At 43.7% G+C, this 26,477-nt stretch overlaps 1 protein-coding gene across 4 annotated transcripts in view; it reads left to right on the forward strand.

Moving 5' to 3' along the window:
- Positions 1–21,480: 21,480 nt before the first annotated feature.
- LOC149440882 (uncharacterized) overlaps positions 21,481–26,477 on the forward strand; it is a 117,283-nt gene continuing 112,286 nt past the window's right edge. For 2 of the 4 annotated variants that reach the window (XM_089658109.1, XM_089658108.1), the window contains exon 1: positions 21,481–21,668. The gene's annotated coding sequence lies outside the window, so the exon portion shown is untranslated. The remainder of the gene's footprint in view (positions 21,669–26,477) is intronic. The other 2 variants (XM_089658111.1, XM_089658110.1) reach the window with 1 other exon arrangement.

Raw genomic sequence — 26,477 nt, forward strand, 5'->3', positions numbered from 1 at the left:
CACCCTGCACAAAAATTTTCCAGTTTACAGGACCACAATGTAGGTTCCAGCAGACTGATAGCAACCAACATTGGGTTTAGTTAACTATATAATTAACCTGTTTAACCCTACACATGGCCACTATGTGTTTTCTCAGGAGAACTTGTTCACAATTTCCGAAATATCAGTTTTGGATTTTAATTAATGTCTGTAATACACACTGTCAGGCCAAACAGTAATATTGCAGAGATTTACAATATAGTAGTGTTCTCCAGGAGAGAGGAATTCTTTTTGTTCTAGGTTAGAAAACATAGCACCACTCCTGAAGGAACCCATGGTTTGGTTGGGTCCTCTGTTGCTGGCCTCAAGCACTTTAACACCTCGACCACACAGTTGAATTCACAATCTCCGAACTTTCCGCAAGGAGCAGACAGCAAACCAATAGTAAATGTAAACCTTATATATATTGGTTTTAGATACACTTGTAGAATCAACAGACAAGATGAGAAAAATAAACACAAAGTGAATTAGGCATACAGGGTTAACCAATGAGATGAAGTAATGCACTAAATGTGTCTATACGTAAATGAACATACTGTATATGGTCACTTATAGACAGCAGATAATAATGGTATAGGGTAGATTCTATTACCAGTCACCCAGGTCACCTTAAACTGTAGTCAGAAATTGGATTTGTCTACTGTAAACCCCCGGAACTGTACTGCCCATGATTGCACTGGGGTGGCTATGCTAGGTCCAAGGTTGCTTGCAGGACTATCCAGGTCAGAGAGTTCATGTCAGGTAAGATTTATGCAAATGAAGCAAATGGGTAGTCTCTGAAGGGTTTCTTCTTCCTGCTATAGTTGGGACCCTTTAAAGATAGTGCACTTATAGAGAGGTGGGGGACATAAAACCTGCACTCAGTTTAACACACAAGGTATGCTTGGTATTGTTGGATTGAACAGGAAGGCAAAGGGGAAGATGATAGGAGAGCCAATGAAGAGTCAGCTCAACAGAGTGGATTTAACTAGAGAGGAGAGTCAGGTGAAGTCTATGGTAAACTGCTAATGGAAGATACTAGCTTGCAGAGAGACAGTGTATGGCAACAAAAAGTGATTGCAAAGCTCAGTTCCTGCCATATAATGTGAAGAATAGGTTAATAACCTTCTCACCAGTCTTGTGCCTCAGCATTGATTGCCGACAGAGGAGGAGCCTCCCATGGATCACTGGCTCAAGCTCCGGCGAATAGCAATTTGGATGATGAAGATTAAGATGATGAATAATCCCACTTGATCTTCACTCAGGTAGGCTGGAACTAGTGAACGGGTGAATTATGCTTCAGCTCCTGCTTGTTAAAGCTGACATAGAGGCCATGCTCATAGCGGGGATCATAGGTGGCTGATTATGCTATCTCCAGAGGTCTGCACTCTTGCTTGTCCTGGCGCCAACTGCCCTGAACATTTAGTGCATTATGAGTCCCTCAGCTCTTGGCTCATTGCCTCCTGGGAGCTGTGGTCTTTTTACTACATCTCTTATAATAGTCTCCCCAACATCATAGGGGGAGAGAACAAAAATGTAGAGTACACAGGCAGGCATGTTTGAACCTGCAATTTGAAATATTCATAGGCGCAGATGGTTAAGTATGGGTGAGTTCTCCAGTACCTGATACACACTCCCCCCACTAAAGATCTTTGGTCCCTTTTCTGTATATTGTATATTATCATTGTGTTGAGTAGGAAGCCATCTATTGGGCATTCACTGCAACTGCACCTGATTTTAATTATTCCCTTTCATCAAGAACAGGAAGTGTTTAATGTTTGTTAAGAATAAAGATTTCCCATAAACCATTTCAGACATTTTAGCTTCTAAAAGAACATCATTGAAGGTCTTCTCCATTCTTCCTTTGATACACATATGCCTATAAGTTCTCTCATTGTGTTTGTTAAAGTTGCATACATAGCTAGATAGCATTTTAATGCATTAAATGTGAGTGTAAGTAGCTGTTTTCAAGAAATGTATTTATTGTATGCATTTGTGAGAGACATGTATAAACATATTGTACTTTCTGTCTATGTGATTGTATTGCAGTTTAACAGAACTATTCACAGAAGTAAATTCAGTCTTGGAATTAAACAGAATGCTGCTTCGGTCAGTTTTGTTAGCTAGCTGTCGACTAACTGTTAGTAGGATAGCATAGCAAAAAGGCATCTGTATACAGTCGAAGACAGAGAAGCTGCGCAGTAAAAAGGCATAAGTAGACAGGCGAAGATAAGGAGCTTCATTAGAAAGTGAAAGAATTCACATGTAAACTGTACTTGGGACTGTACTCCACTTTAATTCATACGTCATCGATCCAGATAGGAGTATTCCACACCAAACTTCAGAGACCAGGTCTCACATGTTTGACCCTAGATATTCAGTGCATTCTAGCAAATCATCAACCAGTTCTGCAGGCCTTAAAGCAAGAGCAAACACAGAAGCAGCGTGAGCAGAGGCCTCAAAAAGAAGCTGACTTGATGAAGCAGAGTTAGAAGCCAACTCCTTGAGGCAGAAAACCAAGTTGGAAGCCAACTCCTTGAGGCAGGTAGCCAACTCCTTGATGCAGAAAACTGAGTTAGAATCCAATCCCTTGAGGCAGAAAGCAAAGCTTGAAGCTAGTTATGCATGTGCTGCAGACTCAAAGGCCAGCAGCATCAACAGAAGTTGCGCTATACTGTACAAAACTGTGATTGCTTCGAAAGGAGATCTGCTCCAAGATCTTGAGAAAATGGCAACTCAAGATTCAGTGAAAGGACTCAGGAATATGTACAGAACCATGCTCCAGACCAAGTTACAACAGAGTATGCTTCTATAAAGCCTATCTCCAACACATTTCCACAGTTTCCTGACTTGACATACTTTCAGCCCTCTCCAGATATGCCTGTACTGTCTTCTGCTTTTCACAGTAACTTTGAAACTGTCCCAGCACCAAGGTTACACGTTCAAGAAAGCAAAGATTATGTTAACCTCAGCATAGGTTATAGGTAAGGTTGATCCAGGGAATATCCGATTGCCTCTCAGGGGATCAGGAAGGAATTATTTCCCCTGCAAATTGGATCATGCTTTGCTGGGTTTTTTGCCTTCCTCTGGATCAACTGTGGGTGTAGGATTATAACTTTTTTTTTTTAATGGTTGAACTGAATGGACTTTTGTCTTTTTTCAGCCAGACTAACTATGTAAATATGTAACTATATATCCATTACACAAAATGGGTTATCATGTATCCTCCTTCAGAAATGGCCCATTAAGAGCCTCAGGGACAGCTGATCTATCAAATCACCTAATTCAGTGAAAATTATTGAGCACAGGGCTACTAATGTTTGATGATCGCCCTGAGAACTATTGGGCATGGAAGACATCTTTCCAAGGCATCATCAGAGATCTCAGTCTTATGGCTAGAGAGGAGCAAGATCTGCTAACAAAGTGGCAGCCCTGAAGCTATTGAGAACATTCTGTTGACAAAACTGGAAAACTTCCTTAAAATCTCTAACAAAGACAACCTAAAGTTAAGAGAACTTGGTGACATGTTGTTGGAGCTCAATGCAGCCAAGACCAAAGGCCACTTACCAGAATTGGGATACCTAGACACAGCACGTGGAATTAAACCAATAACTGAAAATCTCCCATACAGTCTGCAAAGATAAGTGGCTTTCTCAAGACTCTAAGTACAAGGAAGTTCATTATGTCTCTTTCCCACAATTCAGCTTCTTCACCAAGTTTATCGTCAACTAAGTAAGGACTAGAAATTACCCAAGCTTCATATTCTTGACGTGCAGTAACCAGATGTCAGTAAACACAGAGAAAATAGGAGCAAAGTATGGCAACAGATCATCAGTGTCAGTCAGAAAGACAGAGGTGTCAGCTACCTATACAGCTTTACATCTTAACAACTCTGAAAAGAAGAAGGAAAAATTTTATCACAACTCAATGACAACACTCAAAACTCAATAACAAGATCAAGTGAATTTTCCTGCTTTGGACACTGTGCTTTAAAATGTCCAGTCTCCTTGCAATTGTAGCATCACTTCTCAACAGTGGATGGTTCGACATCTGACTTAAGTTCCCCAGTTGCTTTCTTTCCAGAAGTGAAAGTGGCAATGGCTTGGTTCATGTCCACTCGTGACATTTGTAAATTTGCGTTTTGTAAATTTGCTTGTCTATTACTTGCATGACAGTCTTCTGCATTTCAGGTTGGGTCTGCACTACCTGAGCTACAGCATCTGTGCTGGCCAAAGTAGAAGGTATTGGGGGTTTTGTCTTCCCCGCTATCTGCCTTATCTTCTTCCGAGGAGTAGCCTCTGATTTAGGAGGGACACAAAAAGGCTTTCTCCTGGACTTGAATTTTGAACTGAACTACTGATTCTTCTCTTCCAGCAGAGCCTCTTCTTCTCAGACCATTTTGATAAATTCAGGGTCAGTTAAGGGCTGGGCTTAGTTAAGAGCTAAGACTCTTCAAAGTCTTTAACTGCAGTCATACTGGATCCAAGTGTACGGCACCCCTTAAGATCTGCTTTATCCTGGCCTGGACCAAGGCCATAGCCTCCATTCCTTCCATTAGCACAATCTGATATAATATTTTGTATAATTACCTAATATAATCAGATTGCTGTTCATCTTGATGCTTGAAAGTGTGCTTGTATTGATAAATCAGATCTGAAGCCTTCTTGCTATGCTCAAACACTTCTTGCAACATGACAAGGTAGTCCTTTGCTATACCTTTGCTATACATGTCTTTTGACTAAGCTTTAAAATCCTGATAGCTTTGGCAGCAGCCCCTCTAAAACTTTCCGTAATACCCTGTTTCTTTTGCACTTATGGAATATCTCATTCCTCAAGGGCCAGAAAGGCCTGCTCCATCCAGGTATCATACTCCTCTTTCCCTTTTCAGTACAGGCTGTGTTTTTGAAAAGAGCCTCAGCTTTCAATAACCAACTCCGAGGGATAGATAGTGTTGGCTTAATTACACCTAGGCATGAAGCCCTCCAATGCTGTGAAGAATTCCGCCACAACAGTAACTGAGGTGGCAGATGAGGGAGGGGCATTGTTCGGCATACTTTGGCTCATTTTTCCTTCACTTCTTCCAGCGGGCTCATCTGTATTTGATGGGACTCTGCTTCATCAGTCAGTTGCAGATTTGACCCCCTAAAGCTTGCTGGGATCCTCTTCTTCCATTCCCAGAGCACCAGTGTATGAGTCTCATGTAGTGTCACCTCCGAATGAGCTGCTGGCTTAGTTGGGTCCTCTGTTGCTGGCCTTGACCACTTTAACACCTCAACCACTCTGACACACCCAATTGAATTCACAATGTCTAAACTTTCCCCAAGGAGCAGACACCAAACCAGTAGTAAATGTAAACCTTGTATATATGTTGGGTTTAGATACATTTGTAGAATCAACATACAAGAAGAGAAGAATAAACACAAAGTGAATTAGGCACATGGGGTTAACCAATGAGATGAAGTAAAGCACTAAATGTATCTATACATAAAAGTACATATATAGTCACTCATAAACAGCAGTTAATAATGGTATATGGCTCATACCTTTACCAGCCACCCAAGTCAGCCTAAACAGTAACACTGTCACCCAAGATACAGTCAGGAATTGGATACGTCTAAACCAGTGGTCTCCAAACTGTGGCCTGGCGGCCAGATGTGGCCCTTTGCTTACTTTTTTCCAGCCCTTGGGGCGCTATTTTTCTCCACTGATACCAACAATGGTGCATAATTCCCCCCCCCCACACTGATAATAATAAAGGGGCAGAATAACTCCCATTAACGGGACACAATTTCTCTCAAAGACACCAACAATGGGGCCAATTGACATCAGACTCTCTATCAGACTCTAGATATCTCCTCTGCCCTTACATTACAAGCTTTCCCAATTTACAAATGGCGCTGTTTATATCCTGCGAAACTGAAGTGATGAAATGCTCGTGACTTCCGATCTCTTAGACTATAGAGAAAATTGGCACCGTTCCGGTGTCCAATCAGCTCTATGGTCAGCTGGCAGAAACACCGGCTGCATTCTCAGGTTCCCCTGATGGCACGGGACCACCCAAGAAGGCCGTGGAAGGCAGCAGGGGAGGGGGGGCATCGTCTCCCGCTGCTTGTAAAAGCAATCTTGCAGCTAATTAGCAACTAGGATTGCTTTTATATGAAAGTCGATCACCGCCTGAAACAAAAACGATACCAGGATGATGCCTGCCGCTGTAGGCATCACCCTGGTATAACCATTTAAATTCAGTGATGTGCCAGTACGTCGCTGGTCCTTGTTGGGTATACAGTATATGCTATGTTCTTTTTTTGTATACAGCCTGTGAGCTGAATGAAAAAAAGAGAAGAAATCTCTGCCAAAAAAAGTGTGTGGTATGCCCACCATTAGAATATACCACCCTGCATCCACCCATTTCTAATGGTGGGCACACATTAGGTCACACGATGCCACATGCACCAATTCCAAGATTGTATAAATGTCTAAATAGTGGAACGCTTGAATAAAAATTGTCCACGTATAAGTGGTACCCCATATGGAAAAAGGATGACACCAAGTCCCAAACTATCTTGCCACTGCTCCCCGTGTAGTCTGGGCATCCGGGGGGCTCCACGTGACTATCTTTTCCCTCGTAAATCCGAAACATATATGTATAGCCTGTTGCCCTGTCACAGGTCTTATACATCTTGACCCCATATCTGGCACGCTTGCTGGGGAGAAATTGTCTGAATGCAAGACGGCCAGAAAAATAAATGAGGGACTCATCAATGAAGATTTTTTGCTGAGGAGTATAGACATCTGCAAATTTTTGGTTAAGGTGATCTACGAGGGGCCAAATATTGTGTAGTCGGTAAAATTCAGGGTCTCCCTGAGGATGACAGAGTGTATTGTCATTGAAATGTATAAAACACATTATTCATATCTATGCCTGGCCATGGTAGCACGGGCATATGATGAATCGGGTCTGTGGACCAATACAACCGCAATTAATTTTTTTTAGTAATCCCCATGTTGGGGGTTAAGCCCCCAAAAAAATTTAATTTGGAAACCGTAATGGGTTTCCATCCGAATGGTCTGACAAGGTTTGAATTTGGGTTGGTGGCGATAAATTGTTGTGCATATAAATTGCTTTGATGCACAATCAATGCATACAGATCTTCTGTGAAAAACAGCTCCAAAAAATCAAGGGGAGGAGTTCAATTTGCTGTTTCCACCTGAATTCCAGGTTGGGCAGTGAATAGGGGAAGTACAGGTGCTGCAGAATTTGTGGGCTGCAAGCACATCTGGAAGGATGCTAGGGGCTCTACGGGCCTGTTTACAAATTCTTGGTGGTTGGGGGACAATACTTGTGCTCGCCACCTCACCAGCTTGTACTGCGTTTATTGGACTCGCCACGTCACCAAAAGATATTGCAGTGCTGGTATGTCAAAGACCAGGATGTACCAGGCTGCTGGTGCTCGCCAGTTCACCAAAAGGTAGAGCAGCACTAGTACTGGCACTCTGCTGCATATGAGAGTCATCAAAATTTACCGGCAAGTGCTAGCAGAGATCAGGCCTGATCCTGCAAACACTGTGGTTTTGTTTGCAATGTATCAAGTGACAGTGACCTACTGAGAAGGGGGGGTAAGCTTAGGAGCTAACCGCAGGTGCTGGCAGGTGTCGGGGCTGATCCCGCTAATGCTCTGTTTTTGGGGACACTATACTAATGTGAATGCTGGTATAGTGCTGATCTGATCAAAGATATTGATCCATTCAGACACTATACTAGCAATGGAGACTTATTGTGTATGAGAGTGTTCCTGGCAATCAAGGGGTTAAATGTGATTACTGGTGTACTGATGGGCAATCTGACGCTATCTGGAAGGGGCGTGAAAAAGGAGCGCGAATTATGTATATATATACGTGATTTTGTGCACCTGTGCCGCCTTGTAGCAGTATTTCAGCTATAGGGCGGTAAGGAAGCAGTTCAAAAAGCGGTTTGTGTTACGGCGCTGCGTTACTTTAACTGACAATTGTGCAGTCATGCAATGCTGCACTCAAATTAAATATATGTCCTTTTTTTCCCACGAATTGAGCTTCTTTCGGTGGTATTTGACTGCCTCTGTGGTTTTTTATTTTTTGCGCTATAAAAAAAAGGCTGACAATTTTGAGAAAAAAAACAATATTTTGGACATTTTGCTATTAAACGTGTCCAGTAAAAAAATTTAACAATCTAGTTTCGTCATAAATTTAGGTCAAAATGTATTCTGCTCCATGTCTTTGCTAAAAGTAATCCCAATACATGTAAATTAATTGGTTTACGTGAAAGTTATAGCGTTTACAAATGGCGGTACAGATAATGGAATTTTTTTTCTTAAGAATAATAATGACGGCAATCAGCGACTTATGGAGGCGATCAGTGACTTATAGCAGGACTGCAGCGGGCATTCTGACACTGGGTGGAACTGACTTGGGGTCACTAACATCCCCAGTGACACCAATACAGTGATCAGTGCTAAAAAAAAAGCACTGACACTCTACTAATGGCACTGGGCAGGAATGGGTTAACATGAGGGGCAATCAAAGGGTTAACTCTGTGATAGGAGTGTTTTACTAGGGGGCGGGGGGTGTGTTCTTCACTGTAAGCACACTGCTCTGGATGGCTCTGTTCAGCCATCCAGAGCAGTGTGCCCAAACTGACAAGGAGGGCTGTTGGTAAACAATGCAGCCCTCCTCCCTGTCGGTGATCGCCGGTAATCACTGGGCGCAGGCAGGTAATCACCGGCCGAGACCCGGTGACTGACACCTGGGGGGCATGATCGGCGGTATGGGTAGGGCACGCGCATTTCGCACGCGCCCCCTATTGGGAAATGCAGAATGACGTATTTATACGTGATCCTGCGCACAGGGGCCGCCCTGTAGCAGTAAATCTACTATAGGGTGGTCCTTAAGCGTTTAAAGATATTTTTTATGATTTTAAAATATCAGTCAAGGAGAAAAAAAAGGTCCAAACAAAATATTTAGAGAAAAAGATATTACAAAATAAAAGAGACAATAATACAACAGAAAAACAAACAGGGATAAAAAAAAGAAGGTACTTTAAAAAGTCTTGAGTGCTTTGGGTTTTGCCAGACTGCTAAGGCTGAGAGGATGTCAAAATATTTATGATCATGTGGCTGCTACTCCCTTAGATGCGGTTTTATAAATGGGTTAATATCTTCAGATGCCTACAGATTACAATCTGGTAAACAGTATATTGTCTAGAATGAGTTTTGAATGGACACAGAGATGATAGGTATCAGATCCCTATATCACCTAGCGTCCTAGGATATGGATCAAGCCTAAACTGCCTCTGGTAACTCCTAATACAGTGCTGTACAAACATTTTGGGCAGGTGTGAAGAAATGCTGTTAAGTAAGAATGTTTTCAAGAATATAGAACAGAAGAAATATCTATATCAAATCAATATTAGGTGTCTACCCTTTGGCTTCAAGCCAGCATCACGTCTTCTAGGTACACACAGTGCTTGTGCACACAGTTTTTAAGGAACCCTGCAGGTAGGTTGTTCCAAACATCTTGGAGAACAAACTACATATCTTCTCTGGATGTAGGCTGCCACAGATCCTTCTGTCTCTTTATGTAATCCTAGACAGACTCAATGATGTTGAGGTCAGGGCTCATTGGGGACCAAATCATCACTTCCAGGACTCCTTGTTCTTCTTTACGATGAAGATATTAATTTACAGCATTTTTTCACACCAGCCTAAAACTTTTGCACAATACTGTAAATGAGTTTGGTTTTAACATGCTGGTAATTAACTGACACATGTAAATATCTTCTTAATCTTGATGTAATATTATCAGCTCAGGAGTTATGAAACACACTTAAAGCGTTACTAAACCCACAACAGTGAAATCAGACTGTATATGCAGTAAAGCAGGCTTGTTATACTCACTGTGGAACCTAAGGGGTTAATCCTCTGCATTGTGTAAAATGCTGCTTGATCCTGACTTCTCTGATCCTCCCATTCTTCCAGTGTCTCTCTCTTATCTCCTGATAAGACATATCGTGTGGAGGCACTATGCACATGCTCATTTTGGTGTGTATTGCTAAAGTGGGTTTTTTTTTTCTTGGGAGAGTGCATGTGATCAGCACAGGGCCAATCAGCACTGTCCAGACAGAGGTCAGGGGTCCTGCATCCTCCTAGAGCAAAATGAAAACTCCTCCTACAGGCTTTAACCAGTGCTCTGCTGGACACTGATAGAAGTCACAGGACTGCTATATACTGCTGATGAGAAAAAGTATTTATCAGTTTATATTTACTAAAATAATTGCACTTCCATGTTCTGTGTACTGTTGGAGACTAGATATAATGAATGCAGGGTCCTGGGTTTAGTAACACTTTACATTTTGGCTTTACACCCTGGTTCACACTTGAAAGGGCTGCAGGAAACCTGCAATTAATACGTGTTTCCTGCACATCGTTCAAAACAAAACCTTTACGATCTGCAGCTGGAGTCAGTGCAATTTTAACAACACCCCGAACACAGGCTGCAAGTGGAGTGCATTTGGCTGCATCGGATAGCATGGTATAAAACTACTATGTGATCCGATTGTAGTGGGTTTCCAAAAGTAGTGCATGCACTACTTTGGTGTGATTGAACCCATTCAAATTGAATGGGCTCAAATCGCAATACACAGAATCGCATGTGAATTGCACAGGAATGCGGTGCACATTCCTGTGTGATTTATAGTGTGAACCTAGGCTACCAGGAGAGCTATTCAGTCAGTGTATTCTGATTTGTGCAGGCTAAACTGTTTTACAATAAGGCAATAAACATGCCTAATAAATCATTAGCTGGAACTAGCAGACATCATTTGGTGTAATTACCTAAGAGAAGTATGGCCAAAGTTCACACCACAATGCTGCATTGTGTACACAGACATGCTGCAGTGCAACTCAAGGCTCGTTCCCTTGTGTAGAGCATACACTGAACTGTGCAGTTTAATGGAGGTGATAAATAGAAACCCTAAGGCCCCTTTCACAGTGATGTTCCGATGGGGTCTGCCCAGGGGCGGACTGACCATTTGGAAACTCGGGCAATGCCCGAGGGCCCAGGGTCAGTAGGGGGCCCCATGACATGCCCCTGGTACCTTTTTCATAGGCTTTTTTGAGTTTGGGCAAGGACACAGGGGCCCCATGATCCCCTATTGCCCGGGGGCCCCATGAGTTGTCAGTCCACCCCTGGGTCTGCCTGTCTATTACAGACAGACCTGATCGGACCATCCATAGCTCTCTACGGTATCCGATCTAATCCTGTACGCTAAAAACAGACAAAAGGGGATTTAATTTCCTTTCCATCTGGTGGATTTGATGACAGTTGGATGGAAATGGACAGGCGGTTCATTTCCATTCGACCGCCCCATAGAAAACAGCGGGCTGTGTCTGTGTTCGCTCTGCATCAGCGGAGTGGACACAGACCTATCATCCGCTTGCTCAGCGGAGAAATCCCCCGCCGAGCATGTGGATCCACTGACGGGTCCACCCCATCTGAAGGGGGCTTTACATTTTCAGCTACAGATAGCTGAAAAGAATCATCAGCTTCAATGGTTACTTTAAAGTGGACTTCTCCCCTTTTCCCTAAAATACACATCAGAATGGATCTCTGCATGCTGATATGAATTTGTCTAAAGAGGGGTACATACTCAAAATACAGCCAGTTCAGCAGTTGTTTAGCTTTGTTTGCTTATCAGAAGCCATTTGTCAGCCAATGCTGCAGCGCTGATCAGTGTATTTTGACGGGAAAGGGGGATCCCTGCTGTCAGAATACAAGAGCACAGCGGAGGAGATCACTTGTGTAATTGTGGTAATCTGTGAGGTTTTTGTTTTCATTCAACCCACTGATTGAATTAAAAAAAAATGCAATTTGTGTACCCAACTTAACACTGGTTACTATACCTTTACCTACTGCTTTTACTTACCTTTTCTTGTTGTCCACTTCTCGGTCACTATGTCACCATAGTCTTCAGGGACATCTTGTACCTAAACTGAGATCTTGCAGTATTGTCATGCTGCACATGTGCAAGATGAAACACATGATGTTATGAGCTTATCTTACCCATGTACTGTACTATGTAGCGTTCTATGGTGCATGCAAGAGGCACATGACGCCATGCGTTTCATTTTGTGCACATGGTGTATGACAGAATTATGACCTACATTTTCAAAATAGTGACGGAGGAAGGAGGGGGGTTCCAGGTAGTGCAGAGGCAGAATGAAATCTGGTGAGAATGAAGAACAATCGGGCCGTGTACCTGGTCCAGACAGTCTTCCATTGCTATATTACTGTGTTTTTCTGGACCTAAGTATAAAACTCCCTCCTCAAGGGTGTGTTTTTTTCCCAGAGATTGTCTCTGGGCTCATATTTCATTTATTACTAATCTCATTATTAATTGTTGATTTAACATTTTTCTAAAATATTGGCAAATCATCTATTGCCCCACCTTTCCCATCTTATTCATATAGATTAGGTAGGCTTTATGCTTTAGAGGCCAAAGATAATACAACCAGGGTTTTGCATTCCCTACACTTGGCCCGGTCGAAAGATGTTCCATCTCAATTGATTTCAGCATATGTGGAGAAGGCTCCTGACTGGGTCGACTGGGAGTTTCTGAAGGGTATTGGCCTTGAAGATCACATGTGCAAATGGATTGATCCATTTTGTTCTCCGTAGCTGTTATAGCTAATGAGGCTCTCACTTTATTTTACTCTCAATAAATAATGGGACATGACAAGGGGGCCCCCTTTCCCCTTAATATTTCATCTTTAGTTGGAATCCCTCTTTTGTCGTAAAGGATCACATATCGACATCATAGAGCTGGTTTGTGGTAGTGGTTCTCACAAGGTTATAGGGGTGGAAGGTGGTGATGGACCTTTCCTCCATGTTTTCTCATTAACTCGTTGGGCACCAAGTCTGGGACACATAAGAGGACTGCCCCCGGAATGGGTTCTTCTGGGTTACACTAGACACTTGTAATAGAGTCACTTGCCTCGCACATGGGGTACCTCTACTTGTGCCCATTCCATCAACATCCAGGGACAAGGCTGAGGATGCTTTCAGGGAATACTTGACCTCTTAAGCCTCCAACTTTAGAGATGGCCGTACACTGTATACACTTGAGCAGTAACTGTCCTCCAGTTAACTCTTGGGTCCCCGTGTCAATGTACACTTTCACTGTAATTGGTGCAATTAGGAGGGACATGCCAAGCCTGTGCCCGCTCTACCTGTCCATCTTTCTTCACTACCTCACTCCTGGTAGTGGAATGGAGTGCCGCTGTGCAGCTAGCATAGAATCCATGCATGCACTTAACTCTTGATTTCCTGTACCTCTGCACAGGCTGGGGACCTAGATGGTGCCAATCTGCTCACATTGCTATGGGAGACAGACTGCAGTTGAAGAAGTGCTGACAACATCTCCCTTGCTGCTAGGGGCTTTCCACCTGTCACAGGGACATGCCTAATGACAGGCTGCTTGCCTGGCTGTTGGCTTCTGTTACCCATGGTAACCATTTGCTGTCTTCATACCCAATGTATGTGCTATTGACCCAAGTGGGATACTATGTGTGGTGCCGGTTACTTGCATTACATTTCTTTAATAACTTCAGACCAGGCAACAGGTAACATTTCAATGTTTTACTTAGAAAAGTGCCAAAACATTACAAAGTCCAAGCACAAGTAACAGTTTGTCCCTAATCTCTAATTCAGGCTTGTGTGCTGCCCTGGCATACCTGCAAAGGTAGAGTCCATAAGTATCAGCAAAACCCAACAGCTGGTGTCTTCAGAGAGGACCACAGGTCCCAGCAGTCCCCCTACATGATGGCAGGTTCCATACAGCATGCAATCCCAGGTAATGTCAGAAAGCGATTCATCAGACCAGGAGAGATAGTCCCAAACCATACTCGTGCAACCCTCCCCCCCCTTCTTCCACCAGAACACTGTCCTTTTTTATATCTACAGGATCAGTGAGTCAGACCCAAAAAGCCCACCAGGAAACACTATTAACCTTAACCCCCCCCCCCCCCCCCCTCATCTGTGGCAACACCTAAGTTAAATTGCAACCCGCTTACAAGGTCATGGCTTATGTCAATGATTTGCTTTTCTTTGTAACACAACCTGAAAGCACTTTACACAGTCTATTACACGAACTCAAGCTCTATGCGGATCTTTTGAATTACAAAATAATGTAAGTCAGAATCCATGGATCTAGACTGTGATCTTTCCAAACCAAGTTTCAGTTAGCATGGGCGGTGGCTAAAATCAAATATCTGGGAATTTATATCATGCTGTCTTTTGTGCACAGTTTTAAAGAACACTGTCCACCACAGTTAGTGTTTACTAAGCTGATTTGCAACCTTGGCATCAAAACACCATTACATTGTTTGGTAGGAACAGCATTTTGAAAATGAACATCTTAGCAAGGCTACTGTATCTTTTACAGACCCTACTGATCTCTGTTCCTAAGACATTCCTCTGCTCGGTTAAGACAGAATTTATGAATTTCCTCTGGGTGCACACGTCCAAGAGGATTGCTTTTTGACCCTTATCTTTTATCCAAGGTGTGCGGAGGTATAGAGCTCTCAGACCCCATCAAATATCACCACTCTGTTCATAAGACTGGACTCTTCAAATGGATTAGGCATGCAGCTTTTAAAAGTTGGGTAGGTCAGGAACAAGACATGGCCTCTCTGCCACCACAAACATTACCCTGACAGCATTCAGCGCTCACGGTTCTTTTGGATTTAAACTGTATTTCAACCCTCCACTGAGTTTCTCTCAGGCTCTCCAGCTTAAACACTACCTTTATACCATCGATTCCCAGACTATCCACAAGAAGCCATGTTCTACCTTTCAGGACCAGTGTTCTGCGGCCTTTCCCTTGTGGCATGCTCTCTTGAGCTCATAACCTAATTTTCTATCAGGGTGATGCCTTTTCTTAGCAAATCGCAACATGATCTTGGCCATACTTTCTTAGATGAACAAATGGATCATGTCCTATTCTTTGAACAAAAGACAGCCCTTTCAAACAGATTCAGGTAAGCTGGGTATGAACTCCTGACCAGGTGATATAGGTGCTCACTCACAAAATGTTGGAGGAGTCAGAGGGAACGTGGAACCTTACTTACATCACATTTTTCTGGATTGCCCGTTAATATGCCCATTCTAGGAAAATATCCAAAACATAGTTGTTGATTTACTAAAGGCAATTAGACTGTGCACTGCAAGTGCAGTTGCTCCAGAGCTTAGTAAATGAGCAGAAGCTCTGCTGACTTCTATCATCCAATCATGTGCAAGCAAGTATGCAGTTTTATTTTCCTTGCATGTAATTGGGTATTCTTGGCAAAGGGAAGCTTTACCTCATTTACTAAGCTTTGGAGGAAGTGCACTTGCAGAGTGCAACTGCACTTTACAAAGTGCACAGTCTGATTGCCTTTAGTAAATCAACCCCATAGTGCTTAAACTGACTGACATTCAAGTTGGGTATCGACCCAAAGCAATTTTGCTGCATCTTACAACTATATCTAAGAGCCGCTATAAAAAGTCACTCTTTGTACACGTGTTGAACATGGCTAGGGCTTGTGTACCCCAAAAGTGGAGCACTGTCCCCCCTTGATTGGCCAATTAATCTCTGTGGTTAATGAAATTCAGCAGATGGAGGAACTTATGGCTTCTCTAAAAGGAAAGAGGAGAAACATCGGAAGATATGCTTCTATTGGATCATTTTCCAATTCACCCTAGACTACCTCTACTATTGTGTCTCAATAGTAATGTAGTGCCCCTCTAGTTAGCTAGGGGGAGCTAGATAGGTTTTCAGTTAGAGGCTGTGTAGCAGCCTGGTATGAGTAATCCTGGGATGAGCCAGCCAGGTCAGGGCTGAGGGCTCTGCAGATCAGCTCCCTGATACTTACCCCTGCTCTAGAGACTTGAGAAGTTTCTAGAAGGCAGTGGGCAGGTGTGAGGAGGGGCTAATCTGCATATTGCCAGGGCAGCCAATAATTATGACTAAGCCTGCTTAGCGGGAGGAGTGGTGTCAGATGGAAGATGGAGTGAAGACTGAAGCGCGGAGCCTGGGAAGGGGCTAAGGAGGGGGGCCTATATGTAGGCAGGAGCTGGAAGGGAGGATCTCTCAGCCTCAATCGTCCTTGACTGACAGAGGACAGCCTGGGAAGCAGCCAACCCAGCATAAGGCCTGAAGGCAGCCACCAACCCACAAGCTTACAGGAGATGATTGAGTGAGTAATCCCACACACTCTGGGCCATATAAGGAGAGAGAGCATTCTGGTGGGAAACCTGACTAGCCCCCACCTGGGACTGTTGATTTAAAAGTGGCACTTTCTGGGCCCCCTTGCCCAGGGATTCTCTCAGGCAGCTGGGTGAAGAGGAGATTTCATCTGGGATCTGAGATGGTACACCAGGAGAGCTCTCCAAGAGGAGAATCTTTGTCTGTGGACTTGTACATAGTTCCTAAGGAGTTTGTCCTGAAGTTGCAGTTTCCTTGGGCATCTCATATACCCCTCAACCCTATTCAAGTTCAATACCTTTTAATAATATAACAAAAAAAAGCTTAAGGACTGTTTACTGACTCCAGTGTGCAAGATCTGTAAAAAATGTGTATTGCCTGGCTGTGTAGAACCATAGGGGGACCCAAAAGTCAAGGACTCCTGAGGGTGTAGTGCTAGTATCTTCCCCCTTTGGTTTTATGTGCTTGATGTGTCTCATAGTGATCTGCTGCATGGGAGGAGACAGATGACCATAGGATTCCACCCCCCTCCCCCCACTTCCAACCCCCTCCTTAGAGGCTTTGCATCCAGTTGCTTCTTTCTTCTATTTCTGTTTTTACATATTCATTTTTTTCCTTCACATGTACTCCATTTTCAAGATTGCAGTTGATGACTTCATCCTGATATTTGGTGTGTCTGGGGTCGTATCGGGTGATGCGTGCCTGTCAGGACGCATATTTTTCCTTGTCTGTGGTTACGTTTCAAGTTCCCAAAGTCTTATGTTCTTCACATGTAATATATCATTGCGTTGAAAGATTCAATAAAAACTTCAAATAAAAAAAGCCACAAGGACCTAGGTAAGCATATTATTATGTACAGGTTGGGCCCGTTTACACTTGTGGAGTGGAGGAGGTGCGAAAATACGCATGGTTGAGCTGCATTTTTTAGCACCCCCAACTGCCCCCTCCCCAAAGCTGCAAAAGTAGTGTTCACATGCTGTGGTTCCGATGCTTTGCATCCGCGGAAAAAATGATCTGACATATGGTGCTCAGCAAGCCTGGCGAATGTGCTGAACATGGCTAGGGCTTGTGTACCCCAAAAGTGGAGCACTGTCCCCCCTTGATTGGCCAATTAATCTCTGTGGTTAATGAAATTCAGCAGATGGAGGAACTTATGGCTTCTCTAAAAGGAAAGAGGAGAAGCATCGGAAGATATGCTTCTATTGGATCATTTTCCAATTCACCCTAGACTACCTCTACTATTGTGTCTCAATAGTAATGTAGTGCCCCTCTAGTTGGCTAGGGGGAGCTAGATAGGTTTTCAGTTAGAGGCTGTGTAGCAGCCTGGTATGAGTAATCCTGGGATGAGCCAGCCAGGTCAGGGCTGAGGGCTCTGCAGATCAGCTCCCTGATACTTACCCCTGCTCTAGAGACTTGAGAAGTTTCTAGAAGGCAGTGGGCAGGTGTGAGGAGGGGCTAATCTGCATATTGCCAGGGCAGCGGATAATTATGACTAAGCCTGCTTAGCGGGAGGAGTGGTGTCAGATGGAAGATGGAGTGAAGACTGAAGCGCGGAGCCTGGGAAGGGGCTAAGGAGGGGGGCCTATATGTAGGCAGGAGCTGGAAGGGAGGATCTCTCAGCCTCAATCGTCCTTGACTGACAGAGGACAGCCTGGGAAGCAGCCAACCCAGCATAAGGCCTGAAGGCAGCCACCAACCCACAAGCATAAGGCCTGAAGGCAGCCACCAACCCACAAGCTTACAGGAGATGATTGAGTAATCTCACACACTCTGGGCCATATAAGGAGAGAGAGCATTCTGGTGGGAAACCTGACTAGCCCCCACCTGGGACTGTTGATTTAAAAGTGGCACTTTCTGGGCCCCCTTGCCCAGGGATTCTCTCAGGCAGCTGGGTGAAGAGGAGATCAGTGCCTATCAGTGCTGCTTCATTCAAGCAAACAAGGAATCATCACAAACACCCTGCAACTCTGTGCACATGTTCATCTAGTGCCCAGGGAAAGGATGCAGAACTGCACCCCTTCTCCCACTGTTAATGCATGCTACAGAATTTGTTTCCTGCCCTGTGTCCATTCTCTGCTACTCTGTGTCTAGGGCAGCTGACCCTCAAGCCCACCCATTGTCCCAGCCCTGACTGTGCTGTTGCAGTTCGTGTGGCAGTTATGTGGTTAAAACATGTGCCTTCTGTCAAATTCCCCTGAAAAGTAATCCAAAATCAGAACACTTTTCAAAAAATGTTGACGCAGGTCTAAACCTAGTCTTTTACATATTATTCATATTTTTATACAGGGTAGGGGAGGCAGGTCCTCTTTAACCACCTCTTGACTGCGCTATAGCCGAATGATGGCTACAGCATGGTCGTTCAGTTCTGGAAGGGTGTCAAATGACATCCTCCCAGAATGCGCTCCCCCCCCCCATGTGGCGTGCACCTCTCTGTGATCACTGCGTCCTGTGGACACAGCTGATCACATGACACTGTAAAGAGCCAATCACAACGGCCCTTTACCACGTCATCAATCACAGCTGATCACCAGTTATCACCAGTAATTTCCTCACGCTGTCATAGATCAAGGAAAGTTCTGCCAATAACCGGTAACTGTAAAAGGATACATCTACTATGCTTATCAGTCCAGTCCCAAAAGTGCCCATCAGTGCTACCAATCTGTGCCTGTCAATGCCACCTATCAGTGTCCTCAAGTGCTGCCTATTAGTGCCCAACAGTGCCACCTATCAGTGCCCATCAGTGCCGCCTATCAGTGCAAACTGTCAGAGCTGCCTATCAGTGCTGTGTCATCAGTGCCCATCAGTAAAGCAGAAAAATTACCTGTTTGCAAAATTTTATAATAGAAACAAAGAAAACCTTTTTTTTTTAATTTTCAGGCTTTTTCTGTTTGTTTAGCAAACAATAAAACACAGAGTGGTGATGAAATACCACCAAAAGAAAGCTGTATGAAAAAAAATTATAAAAATGACATGAGTACAGTGTAGCTTGACTGCGGCAATTGTCAAAGTGCAATAGCACTGAGGACCAGTTCACAATACATGCGTTTCAGGGTTTTTTTCTGCATCCAAAACGCACAGGAAGTAGGTTATAGGGTTGCCAATGCCATAATTCACATCAGTGCTTGCAGTTTCAGTGCATTCCGGCTGCAGAAAAAGGTAGAACAGGCTGCATTTTTTCTGCACAGAACTGTACGAGAACGTGGTAAAATGCATCAAAAATGCACCGGAATGTACATGTCCCTAATTAAAGCGGAGTTCCAGACAGTTTTGTATTGAACCCATTCACGCCTAAGGGTAAAATAAATATAAATGCCTAAGCACAATTTTGCAAAGTTGACGTGTTAGTAAACCGTACATATCATCACAACTACTTTGTACATTCAGATGGATTATAGCTTGTTTTTTTCAGGACAAATTGGGCTTTCATTTGGTGGTAAATGGTAATGGATATCTCCTGATTTTTTTTTTTATTATCAAAGGAAATCTGGCCCAAAATAGTAAAACAAAAATCTTTTTTTCTTATTTAGCTGTGTTTCTTCTTACTACCATAACCTAACACCAAAGAACCCAAAATAAATTTTCCAGCTCTTGACGTTCGCGGCGATACCATATATGTGTATGTTATTTGTTGTTTGTACCCGTAGTACAGCCCACAAACAATAGTGCACATTTTGTTTTTTTTATATCTAAAACACACTTTTTTAAAATCCTAACCTTTGACCCTGACCATTTGACCTTGACCCAAACACTTACCCTGGCACTGAACTAGATAAAACCCTGATCTAGGTATTTTTTTATTTTATTTTTTAATATTTGTTTTTTTTTTTTCCAAACATTATTCCCCCCTCTATGCCAGGAGTTAGAGAGATACATTCATAGAGAGAGAAAAAAACAAGGGGGGCTGGGCTTTATAGTGACTGATCACTGTGATAGCCAATCAGAAGCTATCACAGTGATCTGGAATCGGGAGTCCTGGGTCCCGATCGTTAGAACGGGACCCGGTGCTCTCAGTGACACCGCAGTCTTTGTGCTGTGCGACGTGCTCCCAGCAGAAAGACAGGTATGCAAATATGCGGTCCCACGGAAAAAAGCCCAGTTTGTGTTATGTTGGTGTCAGGAGGTTAAAAAACTGTAGCTGCTGACTTTTAATAAACACACACTCACCTGTCCCACAGTCCGGCGATGTTCTCAACCACACCGTCCCTTTTCTTCTTCTCTCCCCGGCATCATAACTGTGGGCACCAGACTGTGACAGCTTGTGGCTTCATAGCTGGGTGCCCACTGCGCATGTGCATTCTCATTGGTCCGGCAGTCTTCTAGGACCTGGAGGTTCCCAAGAGACTGCGGGAGGGAGGAGGGGTGCAAACTTCCAGGTTACTTCTCCGCGATGAACTGAGCTGGAAGTGGGAGTGGGTACCTGTCACAAACAGGTATCCACTCCCCCCCAAAAGTTACCAAATATGGCAGTGGGGGGGGGGGGAGGCAAACAAGCGGAGCTTTCAGTTTTGAATGGAACTCACTAGGGTCGTTGGTTCGAATCCCAACCACGGCACCTCCTGCCTGGAGTTTGCTTGTTCTCCCTGTGCCTGCGTGGGTTTCCTCCGGGTACTCGGGTTTCCTCCCACACTCCAAAGACATGCTGGTAGGTTAATTGGATCCTGTCTAAATTGGCCCTTGTATATGAATGTGAGTTAGGGACCTTAGATTGTACACCCCTTGAGGGTTAGGGACTGATGTGAATGTACAATATACATATATATGTAAAGTGCTGCGTAAATTGATGGCGCTATATAAGTATCTGAAATAAATAAATAGGAAAAAGAGGGGAAAAAATTAACTGGAATGCATAAAAAACGCACCTAAAGCCCATTAAAAACGCACCGGAATGCGTCAAAAATGCATTTCTATAGTGTGAAAGCTGGAAATTGGTCTGGACAGGAAAGGGGTAAAGGTGCCCGGTAGGCAAGGGGTTAAGAGGCAGAAGTTGCTCATTGCTCCTCCCCCAGCATCCCTCGGCCAAGACAGGCTCTTAGTACCCAGCATGGCCCGCCCATAGAGAACGACTTCTGACACAACTTGAACATGCCGCCTCTCCGAGAACACCTTCCAAGTGCCTGACACGACGTCACGGCCCCGCCCCTCCCAGTCATGCAAAGGAATGTAGGCGGGCTGTGGGCGGCACCTGGGCGGTATTCCGCCACACAGCAGTGCGGGAGTGTGATGGTGACGTTGCAGTTGCGGTCGGATTGATGAATTGTATGAGAGTGGATGGTCCGGGGAAGTGTCGCCTGGCTGTGTTGACTTGGCTGCCTGTCCCGTCCTATTACCCGGTGTGTGTCCTGTACCTTCTCCATGAGCGCTGTTCAGCGGGTGAGAGGTGAGGAGAGCTTGGGGGGTGGAGGTCGGCTCCTGTCAGTGGACGGGTGTGGGTGTCTGTACTTCCTGCGAAGTGCACACTGTGCGCCCCATGCCTGTGTTCTCTGTACTTCTAGGAGGTGATACCTGGGGAATGCTGTGCCTTCTCCTCATACCTCGTCGTCGTCAGCCTCGGGGGACAGGTGGGGGGATACCTGGTGCACAGGACATGGGGGGCGGCAACTTCCAACACCACATCCTTCTATGTGATGGACTTCACAGTTCTACAACAGGGACAGTCTGATTTCATTGGGCCATTCACTAGAAGGGGAGGAGTTACTAAGACTGGAGCTGCTCTGCCAAACAACCAATCAGCTTCTTTCATTTTCAAACTTAAAGGTTAACTCCACTTTAGGGGGAAATAAAGTAGCAAATAAAAAAATATACAATTGTGACAGAAATCATTGTGACTGAAGGTTATCAAAAATGACCTTTTCAATCGATGTAAATGTGATATGTCCACCTGGAGGTGTTCTGTACACAGATGGTGGCTCAACATTTCAAGTCCTGAGTTACTAGCCAGGACTTAACCACTTCAAGTCCGGACACTTTCACCCCCTTCCTATCCAGGCCAATCTTCAGCTTTCAGCGCTATTATTGCACGGTCATGCAACACTGTACCCATATGAATTTTTAGCATTTTTTTGAGACAGATAAAGCTTTATTTTGGTGGTATTTATTCACTTTTTTTGCTATATAAATGAAAGTCCAAAAATTTTGTTTTTCTTATCAAAGTTTGCAAATAAATAATCTTTCTTCATAAATCTTGGCCAAAATGTATTCAGTTATCTTTTTAGTAAAAAAAAAAAAAAAAAAATAATCCCAAATTAAGTTTATAATCAAAAATTTATAATTTTTCTAAAAATTTTTTTTAAATTTTTTTATATTCTTTGTTTTTTTACATACTGTCACCCTAGCAGTACAGTGTCACCATAGTGACACTACTACTTGGGTGTTACGATTTTTTTTTTTTTTTTTTACACGGATTGCTTTTACAGCCTTTATGGGTGTAAACACAATAATTTCTCCTTGTCTCTGGCTGCATTCTTGCAGCCATTGAGAAATACTGTGTGAGCTGTGATTGGTCATAGCTTGTCACATGGTACATGGCTGTTGTGAATAGCCTTGTACCATGTGACCTCAGTGATCATTCACAGATTTCACACATAGTAAGTAATGATGTCAGAAGTGACATCTTGCTTACTACTCTTCATGTGATCACTGATTGATGTCCTCCCAAGACTTGAAACCGCGCTGTAGCCTTCATTCGGCTATAGAACGGTTGACAAATGGTTAAGGAAGGATCGGGAGGGTTGGAAGGAAGAGAAGGGTGGAAGGAAGGAATGAAGGTGTGGGTGGAAGGAAGGTAGGTAGGTCAGATGCACATGCTCATTCAGAAGCATCAGAACTGTTGGCTGCTGTGTTCAGTTTCCCTCCCACACATTCTCTGAAGCTGCACAGACTGGAGTGTGGGCGGACACAGGGGCAGGCAGAGTAGATCCAGCCCCTCTATCCTTCTCTTCCCTCCTTCAATGAAGCATCTGAAAGCCACAGGAGGGAGAGGAGCAGACGTGGCTTCCAGCTGCTTCATTGAAAGCAATACAGGAGATCGCTGCTTGTCACTGCTGCACAGATCATACGTAATCATTCCATCTCTTTCCTGCCGCCCCCCTCTGTATGCTCCTCAGTGTCTCCTATTGGTGTGGTGGATAGGGGGAAGGGCCAGGAAAGAAACAGAACAATCAGGTATGATCTGTGCAGTGGTTACAAGCAGCGATCTCCTTTATAACTTTCAATGAAGCAGCTGGAAGCTGCATCTCCTCCTCTTCCTCCCACGGCTTTCAGCTGCTTCATTGAAAGTTATACAGGAGATCATTGCTTGTTGCTGCCCCTCCCACATGCTCCTAGTCCTGGCTCTGCTCGCCACCACTTTATTTCCACTAGCCCAATGCAAGCAGGCGAGTGGAAATTTCGAGGGCTGGTGTACAGAATGCCCCCCCTCCCCGAAATGTCATTTCCTGCTTGTGTGATTGGCTCATTGATTTTCCCAGAAGTCTGCACTAAGATACACATCGCATTTTTGGGGTCCCCTGCAACAAAAATGTCATTTCTGGTGAGATTCTCTGAAAGCGAAAACATATCTTAGTCTAGGTTCACACCTATGCGTTTTGCAGAAACGCCCTGCGGTCTATTTAACATGATTTCCTATGGGACAGGTTCACATCTCCGTGTTTTCACCCGATGTGTTTTGTGGAAAGGGTCAGGGACTTTTTTAAATGCAAAACTTTGTGTTTTTAGTTCTATAGACTGCAGTGGAGATGCTGCAGGAAAGCTTTTAGTGCGTTTTTTATGCATTTTGCGTTTTAACCTGCACAGCAACAAGTTGGGGAAACAAAACCAAACACAAAACACATCAAAAATGCTTAAAAAAATGCATGTGCAAAAACACAAAGAAATACTGAAGAAACGAATCAAACGCAAACTGCATAGGTGTGAACCTAGCCTAAAGGGATGCAGACTCTGTTACTTTCCTTAGTTCTGCAGGTGCAGCAGCTGACTGATAATTATAAAACCACTCCCATACAGATTCTCCCTCTACATGAACACAGACAAACAAACAGCTATTCTTCAGAATAACAAAAGGTAGGAATCTGTAACAAAGTTAGTTAAAATCCGTGCAACATACATAGATTACCCAGAGGGGAATGTTTTTGTTTTTTTTCCCAACCAAAGTGGAATTACGCTTTAACCACTTGCCCTCCACAGGATTTACCCCCCTTCCTGACCAGGCCATTTTTTGCGATATGGTGCTACGTTACTTTAACAATTGTGCAGTCATGCAATGCAGTACATAAATGAAATTTATGTACTTTTTTCCCCACAAATAGAGCTTTCTTTTGGTGGTATTTGATCACCTGTGATTTTTTATTTTTTGTGCTCTAAACAAAAAAAGATTGAAAATTTTGAAAAAAGTTTAAAAAAAAAACAATATTTTTAACTTTTTGCTATAAAACCTCCCAATAAAAAAATCAAAAAACATTTGTCATAAATTTAGGGCAAAATGTATTCTGCTACATGCATTTGCTAAAAAATCCCAATAAGTGTATATTAATTGATTTACATGAAAGTTATAGCGTCTACAAATGGTGGTAAATGCGATGGGCATTCTGACACTTGGTGGGAACTAACTGCCACTGACATCCCCAGTGAAAATAATACAGTGATTCGTGCTAATAAAAAGCACTGACACTGTACTAATGACACTGGGCAGGAAGGGGGCAATCAAAGGGTTATCTGTGTGCTGTGTGTGTTTTACATTGTGTGCTGTTTTACTTGGGAGACATGCTGCTTTGCATTTCTCTGCTGTGCAGAGAGATACAAAGCAGCATGTCCATTCTGACAGGAGAAAGACCTGTGTATACTCACAGGTTTCTCCCCTGTCAGCTTTGCAGACGATCACCAAGTGCCAGCTGGGAATCACCGCTCAGCACCTGGTGATTGACATCTCCAGCAGCGAATAGCGGCGTGGGTGCCCCCTACCAGGAAATGCAAATCACATATATACAAGTGATTTTGCACAGCCGTGCCACCCTGTAGTAGTAATTCTGCTATAGGGCAGAGGGCAAACGGTTAAAGTAGAACTAAACCCTCCTTTCCTTTTTTTTGCCAAGGAAGCTTCCATCTTAGCTTCTGTTTGATCTGCAGCTGCCATGGTGCTGCACATGCAATGAGTTATGACACCAGCCATTCGATGGTTTGACAACACAAGCAAATGTGACAGTTGGCAATCCCAGCATGTCGAAAATGTAACTGTTTTTTGAAACAATAAATCAATGGGTTTAGTTCCATAAACCATTAGTTCCAAATTGTCAAACCATCAAATGTCTGGTGTCATAACTGACCATGTGCAGCACCATGGCAGTTGCAGATCAAACAGAGGCCAAGATGGCAGCTTCCTTGGTTGAAAAGAAGGGTTTAGTTCCACTTTAAAGAGGTTGTAAATGTCAAACATGAAATTTGAAGAAAGCATATCTCTCTATAGGGTGTACTTGTCTCAATCAAGAGCACTAAGCCCCGATTCAAATTAATGCGGCTTGCGAGTTTGAAGTCACATGACAAGTTGCATTCCATATTTTTCAATGGCCTCGTTCTAATGACTCCAAAAAAGGTTCCTGCACTATTTTTGTGCAATTTCCCTTGACAACTGCCTGTTCAAATATATGTGAATTCGATGCATTTTGAACCACGTCCAATTTGCATGACGTGAAATACCATTGGTTTCTATTCTGGCTGTTCGCATATATGTGGTGCAAACGGTAAGCGGATTCAGTGCAAACTGAAAAACAAAGTCTGTCAGTTTTCTGAGCAGTGCGGTCAGGTTCAGGTGCGAATTCAGGCTTAATAACTTATATGGGAAGTCTTCTGAATCACACGTCTTCAGTTGTGAACAGGAAATAATCCTGACCTGGTCCTGATCTAATCCGGTCCTTAACCTGATCTGAACCGCTGAAGAACTACTTTGTCAATTAGCTGTGAAAACAGAGCTCCAATTCGCACCGCACATGTGTGGATCCAAAGGCGCCTTGATGTGAACCAGGGTCAAGTCATTTTTATCTGCAGCTTTGTTCTTCTGCTATCAGCATGAGTCACTTCTGCCAAGTTTTCCTGACACCAAGAGAAAAATGGTGATGGGAGGAGGGACCTCCAGTAAATTGACAGCCTCAGCTATGTTCCCATGTTCTGCGTGAAGGGGGGTGTGTCCCTTCCCTCC

This window comes from Staurois parvus, unplaced genomic scaffold, assembly GCF_062004578.1.
Source record: "Staurois parvus isolate SC_StPar_1 unplaced genomic scaffold, SC_StPar_1.0 ptg001051l, whole genome shotgun sequence".
Lineage (NCBI taxonomy): Eukaryota > Metazoa > Chordata > Amphibia > Anura > Ranidae > Staurois > Staurois parvus.